The sequence below is a fragment of the Dreissena polymorpha genome, chromosome 2 (genome assembly GCF_020536995.1).
Source record: "Dreissena polymorpha isolate Duluth1 chromosome 2, UMN_Dpol_1.0, whole genome shotgun sequence".
NCBI classification, from domain to species: domain Eukaryota; kingdom Metazoa; phylum Mollusca; class Bivalvia; order Myida; family Dreissenidae; genus Dreissena; species Dreissena polymorpha.
Genome location: NC_068356.1, coordinates 90,077,647 through 90,086,879, shown reverse-complemented (window position 1 = coordinate 90,086,879; position 9,233 = coordinate 90,077,647). Strand labels below are relative to the sequence as shown.

The window sequence follows — 9,233 nt, the reverse complement described above, 5'->3', positions numbered from 1 at the left end:
TAAAAAAAAAACATTATTGCGATTTGATTTGTTTCTGTATACGTGTATGTTTAACATATGGCGCATGCAACTTGTGGTTGTTTTTTGGCTTTCGTAGCATCGTGTTTTAAATGTAGTTTAAATGTAACATACACTACATGTTTACGTTTTGCGGGAAACAGAGACATAGAGCTCATGACATACCTGAATAAACTGCTAATGTGCCGGTGGCATTTTATTGAACTAAAAAAGCTGTTTGGTTACTCTTTCAATGATCCATGATACAGTAACAATCTTCTTGTGCAAGATAACTAAAAAATCTTAATAACTTTACTAATACTTTACTACAACTGACACAATAATGTTATTGTTTTAAAGGGACGGTCAACCGCGATTGACGAAAAAAGAAAAGTTTTAAAATACCGTATTTGTTTACAATTATTAGTTTATATTGATTAAAATATCACGACTGGTATATTACATTACTTGACAAAAGTTAATATTTCCAGTATATTCGGTAATACAATTTCGCGATGTAAAATCGAAATAACATCGCGAAAATAAGTGACATAACGATATACACACTAAACGTAAGGCAAGTAGATTGATCATTTTATATATAAAATATATACAATTCACTACGCATGCATAATCTGCATTCCTGGGTTTACCACGTGACGATGATGATCAATCTACTTGCGTTATGTATAGTTAACTGGAAGTTACCTGGTAGACATACAAGTAAAATTGATTACCAAATATACTGAAAATATGAAAACTCAACAACTTTTTCCAAGTAATGTAATATACCAGTCGTGATATTTTAATCAATATAAACTAATAATTGTAAAAAATACGGTAATTTAGAAATGTTCTTTTTTCGTCAATCGTAGTTGATAGTCCCTTTAACAAAGTTGCTTTTCATTTTTGGCCCGAACGTTATTGTTTAGCCGTTTGACGAATAAAATATCGTAAGTGAAAAAAGATTTGTGCGCCAGCGAATAGACATTCGTTCGTGACAACGTTTTTCTCTTAATGAAATAATGAAAATACTGGTTGCATATCAGGTTATTGAAGCTGAAATGTGTGAAGCACACTCACATAAAATACATCGAAACAAAAAAAAGGAATATTATGTATAACGTGTGTAGACATAGTTCTGCGCTAAAGCTCATACTCCATTTGTTTGTTATTTACGTTTACTACAATTTGTATATATTTTGTTGTTAGAAAAGAAATGATATCAATATATACATGTCTGTTAAATGTTCTAATATCTGTATGTGCATGATACTGACACAATCGTTTTGTATTTATTGAACTGTAAATTATAGTTGTATTCTATAAAATCGAAATGCGGAGTGTTTTCATCAACCTATATGTGCAATTTCGTTCGCATGTATTTTATAATACCTATGAGGAGATTTTTTCACGATTTTGTGCACGGTACTCATTTATAAAGAAAGCCTGTTCTACATATATGAAAGTAAATGAAGTAAGTAATGGAAGGTAGGACCATACACATTTAAAAAAAAGTTAAACATATTCCATATGTAAGTATTAACATGAGAAAACTTTAGTTCCAGGGATTAGAGTTCCTGTAACAACAAAATATATATCAGCATCAAACAAATAAATAAAATGGCTACGTACATTTAAAAGTATGGCTTTTCAGAAAAGTTTTGTCCTCCAAAGGGTATCAAAATCTACAGAAACACGTATTGCAAATGTAAATCTTTACCAAATAGACATAATAACGTCTTGCAAACCGTTTTTTCCATTTAATACAGTGAGCAAAACTTGTTATTTATATCTGTTTAAATGATACTGAAACTTAAGAAACATTAACATGATAGAACGTATTTTTTGCCATCCGCTAGTGTTCTACTAAAAGCAAGTGAACACATTCGGATACAAACCAGGAATATATAATTAACACAGAAATGACTAATGCTGTGGTCTCCACATTTGACGAGTCAATTCAAACTATCGTTGAACTTGGTCGCTGTCCACGATGTTCGTATTGCTGCAACATGAACGTTATATATATAAATGTATTTATTATCGTTGTGTGAATGAATAAACTGGTTATACAGGTTTTTGAAGGTGATATATGTCCAATGGTGCGGAAATCAAGATTTCCTCGTGCACAGATTTGTAGGTTTAGTCATTCGACAGGCAAGCAGGGTAGAGCGAAGACTTGATTTAAATCGTTTTATTTATTTTCTCAACCACATTTCATTGTGAAATTTGATTTATTTTTGTGTCGTATTGGCGTTGGTAATTTATTAATATGGACAGTCAGGATGAGAGGAGAGATCGTCTCGCCGGCGGGGACAGGGCTGGCACAGTAAATGGACACACGTAGCGACCACGTGGTAGCGGTCAAGAAGGTAGGCCCTCGGGGATAGAGGAGAATTGTTTGACGTGTTTGGTTTACATATAATACGCACATTGTGAAGAAAAGTATCATTTCTCACGTTTTTCTCTTGTAAATTGTAGTTTAAAGAGAGGCATGTCCTTTTTTCGGAAACTCATTGGTGCCAATCCTGATATAATTGACTGTATTGTCGGCGCTTACGCATTACCATTCTTATAATTACCTGAAAAATGTGTATCTGTAAATAACCAATCAGCTTTAAAGCAGATAGATTAGCAGATATTAACGAGTCGGTGCAGGATATGTAAAATACTGGCTGTATTGAAGAATTAAAGGACATCCCTCATGTTGTTAGTCAATCAAGTGTAGCCGTGAATGAAGCCGGAAGCTGGATTTGTAATCAATGAGGACAAGTCAATATAAGTACCAGTTCAGAGGCTAGAATGGGTAGGATTAATCTGGGATAGCCAAATGTTTTCTTTTGAAATTCTCGATAGAAGAATAACTGATTTTAAAAATACTCTTTTAAAGGTATTTTCTTCCATGCCAATGGTTTCGGCAATGGATTTAGCTAGATGTAAGGGGAAAATTGTTTTAATGATGCCTGTTATTGGTAGTCTGGCTAGGTAAAGATTAGATATCTTTATTATGAAATCGTTTCTAGACCGTCAATGCATAGAGTTATAGCCCTTGAACCAGATAGCTTATTTATTTCCGAATTTAGATTTTGGTTAGGTCGCATAGATGGCATACAATCAAGACATTTTAGTAAAACTACATGTGTCGAAGTTTTAAAAGTTTACAGTGATGCAAGTGGTTTTGCCGGTGGGGCTTATATTGTTGATATGTCAGGTTTTATTTTTCACGATATATGGTCAAATGACGATTGCAATACAAGTTCTACTTATAGAATACTTAATGGAGTAGTTCTAGTTTTACGTGCCCATGGGATTTTTTAAGGGTGGGGGCTGTTAAGTGGTTTTCTGACTCTGAATCACGTGTAAAGTTGGTAAAGGTAGGAAGTTCTAAAATTGAGTAACATGATCTAGCACTAAGCATTTTAGTATGTGTTTGAAGATGAATATAGAACTAGAAATACAATGAATTCCAAGAGAATTAAACTCCATTGCCAGTATAAGTAAAATGAGCAATTCAGATGAATGGTAAATCTCACGATATTTCTTTGAGTATTTAAATGGTAGCTCGGGTCCGATTTTGATTGATCGCTTGGCTACTGTTAAAAATGGAAATACTTAAAGATATAACTCAAAATTCTTTGATTTTGAAACAGAAGCAGATTGCTTTACACAGTTTTGGGGTGCCGATTTGAGTTGGTTGATGCCCCTATTTATCTCGTAGGAAAAACAATTTTGCACTTTCTAGAATGCAACGCATATGGCGTTTTGGTGGTACACAGATGGCCTAGTGCAGCATTTTGGCCATTCTTATTTGAGGCTGGTAATGTACAAATGCACTTTGAGAATGATATTATTGTGTTTGACAAAGGGCAAACTATTTGTATGAGTAATAACCACTCTGTTTCAGTTCAAGACCTTTTTCAAGAAATGTTCTTGCTATTCGAATTTAACTATACTATATGTCGTTTATATGTGAATCGGTGATATGAATGGTTTGACTGTTTTGCTATACTTATGGTATAGTTGGGATTTTTCACGTGTTTATATATGTAGAAATGATTAAATGGATGTTGTTTTTGTATAGCCATTAAGTATGTATAGAAACCATGTTGGTGTATGTCCGTTTGCACCTGGTGCTTACGAAGTCGTGTACAGTACAAGAGGAATGGAATATTTGCAAAAAAGAAAGCAAAAACAGTACTTGCAAAAAAGAAAGCAAGGATTAAAAATAATAGTTTTAAAAGTATAATACCTGCAAAAAAGTTAGCAAGGGTAATATTTATTTCAAATTGGAAAATACTTGCAAAAAAGAAAGCAAGGGAAACGGTTTTGTGACAGAAAGTCAATTTAAAATGTTGGTGTGTGTGTTTCATGTCTGTCTGCCTCTGGGGTAGACGCGATTGTGTGTGGCATTTCGTGGGCTCATGGGGTTGTGGGATCGTGTGGTCGTTGTAATTCTGGTCTGGTTGTGTTTTCTGATGATGGATTGAAAAGGGCCAATTCTGGGCCGCTGGTTCGGAGGTGCTTAGTGACTATAGCGGATGTGTAGAGGCTTTGATTCTTTGATGTGAGATGTGTAACGGTGTGTTTGGTGCGTTTTTTGGCCATTCTTATTTGAGGCTGGTAATGTACAAATGCACTTTGAGAATGATATTATTGTGTTTGACAAAGGGCAAACTATTTGTATGATTAATAACCACTCTGTTTCAGTTCAAGACCTTTTTCAAGAAATGTTCTTGCTATTCGAATTTAACTATACTATATGTCGTTTATATGTGAATCGGTGATATGAATGGTTTGACTGTTTTGCTATACTTATGGTATAGTTGGGATTTTTCACGTGTTTATATGTGTAGAAATGATTAAATGGATGTTGTTTTTGTATAGCCATTAAGTATGTATAGAAACCATGTTGGTGTATGTCCGTTTGCATCTGGTGCTTACGAAGTCGTGTACAGTACACGAGGAATGGAATATTTGCAAAAAAAGAAAGCAAAAACAGTACTTGCAAAAAAGAAAGCAAGGGTTAAAAATAATAGTTTTAAAAGTATAATACTTGCAAAAAAGTTAGCAAGGGTAATATTTATTTCAAATTGGAAAATACTTGCAAAAAAGAAAGCAAGGGAAACGGTTTTGTTACAGAAAGTCAATTTAAAATGTTGGTGTGTGTGTTTCATGTCTGTCTGCCTCTGGGGTAGACGCGATTGTGTGTGGCATTTCGTGGGCTCATGGGGTTGTGGGATCGTGTGGTCGTTGTAATTCTGGTCTGGTTGTGTTTTCTGATGATGGATTGAAAAGGGCCAATTCTGGGCCGCTGGTTCGCAGGTGCTTAGTGACTAAAGCGGATGTGTAGAGGCTTTGATTCTTTGATGTGAGATGTGTAACGGTGTGTTTGGTGCGTTTTTTGGGGGGTTTGGCGGTTTGGGGACTTTGAATTGAAAGGATGCGATACAAGATTTTTGAGGATTGTGCTATAATTATTATTTTCAATAGTAAAATGGTTCAATTGTGCAAGGGCGAATAGGTTTTGACATTTTGTAAAACAAATGCAGTTGTATGCCCTGTCTTCTACTTGAAAAAATGTATCTTGGTTGAAACTATTCTAGATATTGCAATATATGTTTCGTTTAGAAACATAACAAATGGTACGAAAATGAATAAATACATTTTAGTTGGCTCAAAGCAGATGAGTTACAGTAGACAATTAGATATTTTGCACCACATCTTTAGCGAAATTTGACTTAAACCTAATGTTTACGGGTTGCATTAATTTCGGTCAGGGGAAGCAACTGCTGTTGCAAATAGCGGTGTATCTGATAGTGTTAAAAAAGCATGGGCAGTGGAAGACTGTTGGCGCTTAGGATCACTGCGTGAGAGATTCGGATGAAACACAAACAATTGTTTCTTCTCGTTTGGATTTGTAAATATATATGGTACTCGGTGTTGTATGTTGTTAGTTGTGCGTTGTTTTTTTTTGCCCCGTTCTTTTTCTGTCGATAAAATACCCTGCTTGTCATGACACCTAAACAAATGTGTTTGTTTTTATTCTAAATGGTTAGATGATAAATAATTTATGTTTGTCATAAAATGTAATGGAATATAAAACATAAATGTATTTATTATCGTTGTGTGAATGAATAAACTGGTTATACAGGTTTTTGAAGGTGATATATGTCCAATGGTGCGGAAATCAAGATTTCCTCGTGCACAGATTTGTAGGTTTAGTCATTCGACAGGCAAGCAGGGTAGAGCGAAGACTTGATTTAAATCGTTTTATTTATTTATGCTCTGTTTGTGTGTTGATGTTAATATTATGTTTTATGTGTTTCAGTGAGTTTTATGAGAGCAGACGGATGACTGACTTGAGATAGAAAGGGGCATTGGTTCCGGACATTTTACCATGGGATTTACATAGTTTTCTAAAAAGAATACTTAACGTTTACGATAAAGTAACAGCTGATTATTTGTAGATTTCTCTAAAATTAGAGGTTTCAGGAGGTGATGAAGGCACCTAGACACCGGTCTTGAGCCATGGGTCCTCATTAGTCCCCCTGCCATTAAAAGAAAAATGAAAAATGAGCAGTAGGGTTGCGTATCCCGCTCGCGGTTACACCTGAATCGTTCGTTACCACCGATTATTGTTTGGGGTGTACGTGAAGTCATGTGCACTTCTCTTAATTGATGGTAATGAATAAATCTTGTAATTATCGCAGCTGTTTTATCAAAACTAATGCTTCACTTTATGTACTTTTTGCAAATAGGCGTTGTGGATGGGCATAGGGGGCGTCCTCGGTGCGCTTTGGGCATCGGCGGCGGACGGGCGGTTGTTAGGGCCGTGGCGTCCTTGTTTGGGCTTGTGATTTTGAATTGTGTAGTTAAATTGTGCAATTGTATGATTTGGAGTTTAGGCTTGACGTCTGATGGGTATTAAAAATATTCAATTATTCACATGTAACGCATGAGCATGTTTAATGATACGTATAACGACGTGTTCTACAGAATGGATTTAGTATCGTTTCAGTTCTTAAATATATGGGAAGGATGTCGCAACGTTTACTGACGTCTCGAGGCTTTTCAACTGAGCGGTGCCATTGGGGTCGATATCTGTTGCTCATTGAACACATACGATCGTCAGAAGATTTGTTTCTTGCATTTATGTGTAGAAAGCCCTGTCAGATACAAACACCCACTCCGTGCGTGTGTTTCAAGAAATAAAATACCCTGCTTGTCATGACACCTAAACAAATGTGTTTGTTTTTATTCTAAATGGTTAGATGATAAATAATTTATGTTTGTCATAAAATGTAATGGAATATAAAACATAAACCAATTCATTATTAAAATCACAATAGAGCAGACATGTTATTAAAGATGTATCAGTTGTATGAGATTATACATTTGCAGATAAAGAAAAAGGATATAGAAGAAGGTGTGTTAGATAAATAGAAACACAAGAAACACAATAGCTGGTTTTAATTGGTCATGTTAATACCGCATCATGAATTCCGATGTCATTAACTATTCTTTTAATGCGAACTCAATGAAGCTTCGTTTTAGTTATGCCAGAAATTTAAGATTTTCACGTGTATTAATTAATATATTGATGCATACAGTGAATATTATGTTAAATTGAATAATTTTGAACGGATCTGACATATTAAAAAAGTTTAAAAAAATATGTATGAAATATTCATCAAGCGGTAGTGTTTCTGCATGATTAATTAAGTGCTCTATACTACGTCAGGCGGCTCAGTGAAACATTATATAACCCGACGCGAAAACCCTCCTCGACCAAAAAATAACTCAGTTCTAAGGGCACGCAGTACACATTCCATCAATACAAAAGAGCAGTTGCGTTTCATTGTACTTTATAAACAAGGGGTTAGCGCAAATTTACTCGCAATTGAAGATAAGAATCCCAGGTAATATTTTGTTTTTGCATTGTTTAATTAAAAAAGCAATCATGTTAATTGAAATGTAATTGTTTCGCTTGTATTAAATAGAAGTGATTATAGTATACAATCGGGAACTTCTCAGTGCGCCCGAAATCAATAGAGATTTATCTTCGTTGAAAATACGCCGCAAAATGACTGCCGACTGAATACATAGTTTGGAAAATTCCTTAACGTTAAAGTGTTGGTGATTTATAACGCAATTTAAGAAATATTTTCTGTTGTTGGACCATTCCTCTTTAAAAAGCATTTCCGTTCTGACCGCTAAATCAACTTAATTAGAATCCGGACACGTGCAGTATTTGATAACAGTGACAGAGACTTATCACATTTAGCACGAATCAAATTATAAGGCACGTTATAAAAAAGGAGACATGTGCACAATTCCGATCATACAAGAATCACTGAATACAGTTTGAAGCAATTTAAGAGATGAAATGAATTCATAAATTGATACCGATAAGGTTCTCTGTTCTATGTCCTTCTATCGCTGGTGTTCCCTTGTATCCGTTAAAATATGTGTGTCTCTCTAAGTTGTATCCTTTCTATATGATAATATACTTCAAAAAATACTTTGCATTTTTAGATAAGTTTAAATTAAAGAGAAGTAGTAATAGTATTATATGTCTGTCACAGGGGGGTCAAGCCCACTGGAAGCTCCACGATTTTAGTGATTTTGAAGGCTTCTTCAACCACTTCTCGAGCATGTCACGCCTTATGTTCTTTCATCAAAGTACTTTCTTATTATGCTTAAAAGTGAATAGCTTATACGTAGTACGGATGGATATAGCCGGAAGAAATGCTATATAGCAGAAAAAGAAGAAACATGAGTTTAAATAGGTTTTAGATCTAGTTGCGTGTGAAACATCAAATGATATTTACTTAACTTTGGCGATTTTAGGGGGGCCTACGCCGCTTCCGCCTCCCCCCCCCCTTGGATCTGCATATGTGTCATACTGCATACTTCATTTCTTGATAAAAGTGTTATATTTTCAAAATGTGCTTGCCTTTTTCGCGAAAAGCTTAAAACGTATTGTTGTTGTAGTCTTATTATTGATTGCTGAACATCGCATAAAGAATACAGCTGCATGTCCTGATAGATCTGCTCTATTGGATAAGAGCATATAATATATGTACATTTTCAACGATGTAAATGTATTATATATGTATAGTAAATATACTATAGTAGTACATTTAAGTATTATATGCTCGCCATTTAACGTTTTCACTTACAAGTATTTTTCTTGATAGCCACACAGACAGTATCAATGTATACTGTCATTC

At 34.8% G+C, this 9,233-nt stretch overlaps 1 long non-coding RNA gene across 1 annotated transcript; it reads left to right on the top strand.

The window, feature by feature from the left end:
- Positions 1-2,961: 2,961 nt before the first annotated feature.
- LOC127868018 (uncharacterized) lies at positions 2,962-6,238 on the top strand. Its single transcript, XR_008043850.1, has 2 exons — positions 2,962-4,518; positions 5,323-6,238. It is a non-coding gene; the product is annotated as an uncharacterized LOC127868018 (long non-coding RNA).
- The last annotated feature ends 2,995 nt before the right edge of the window (positions 6,239-9,233 follow it).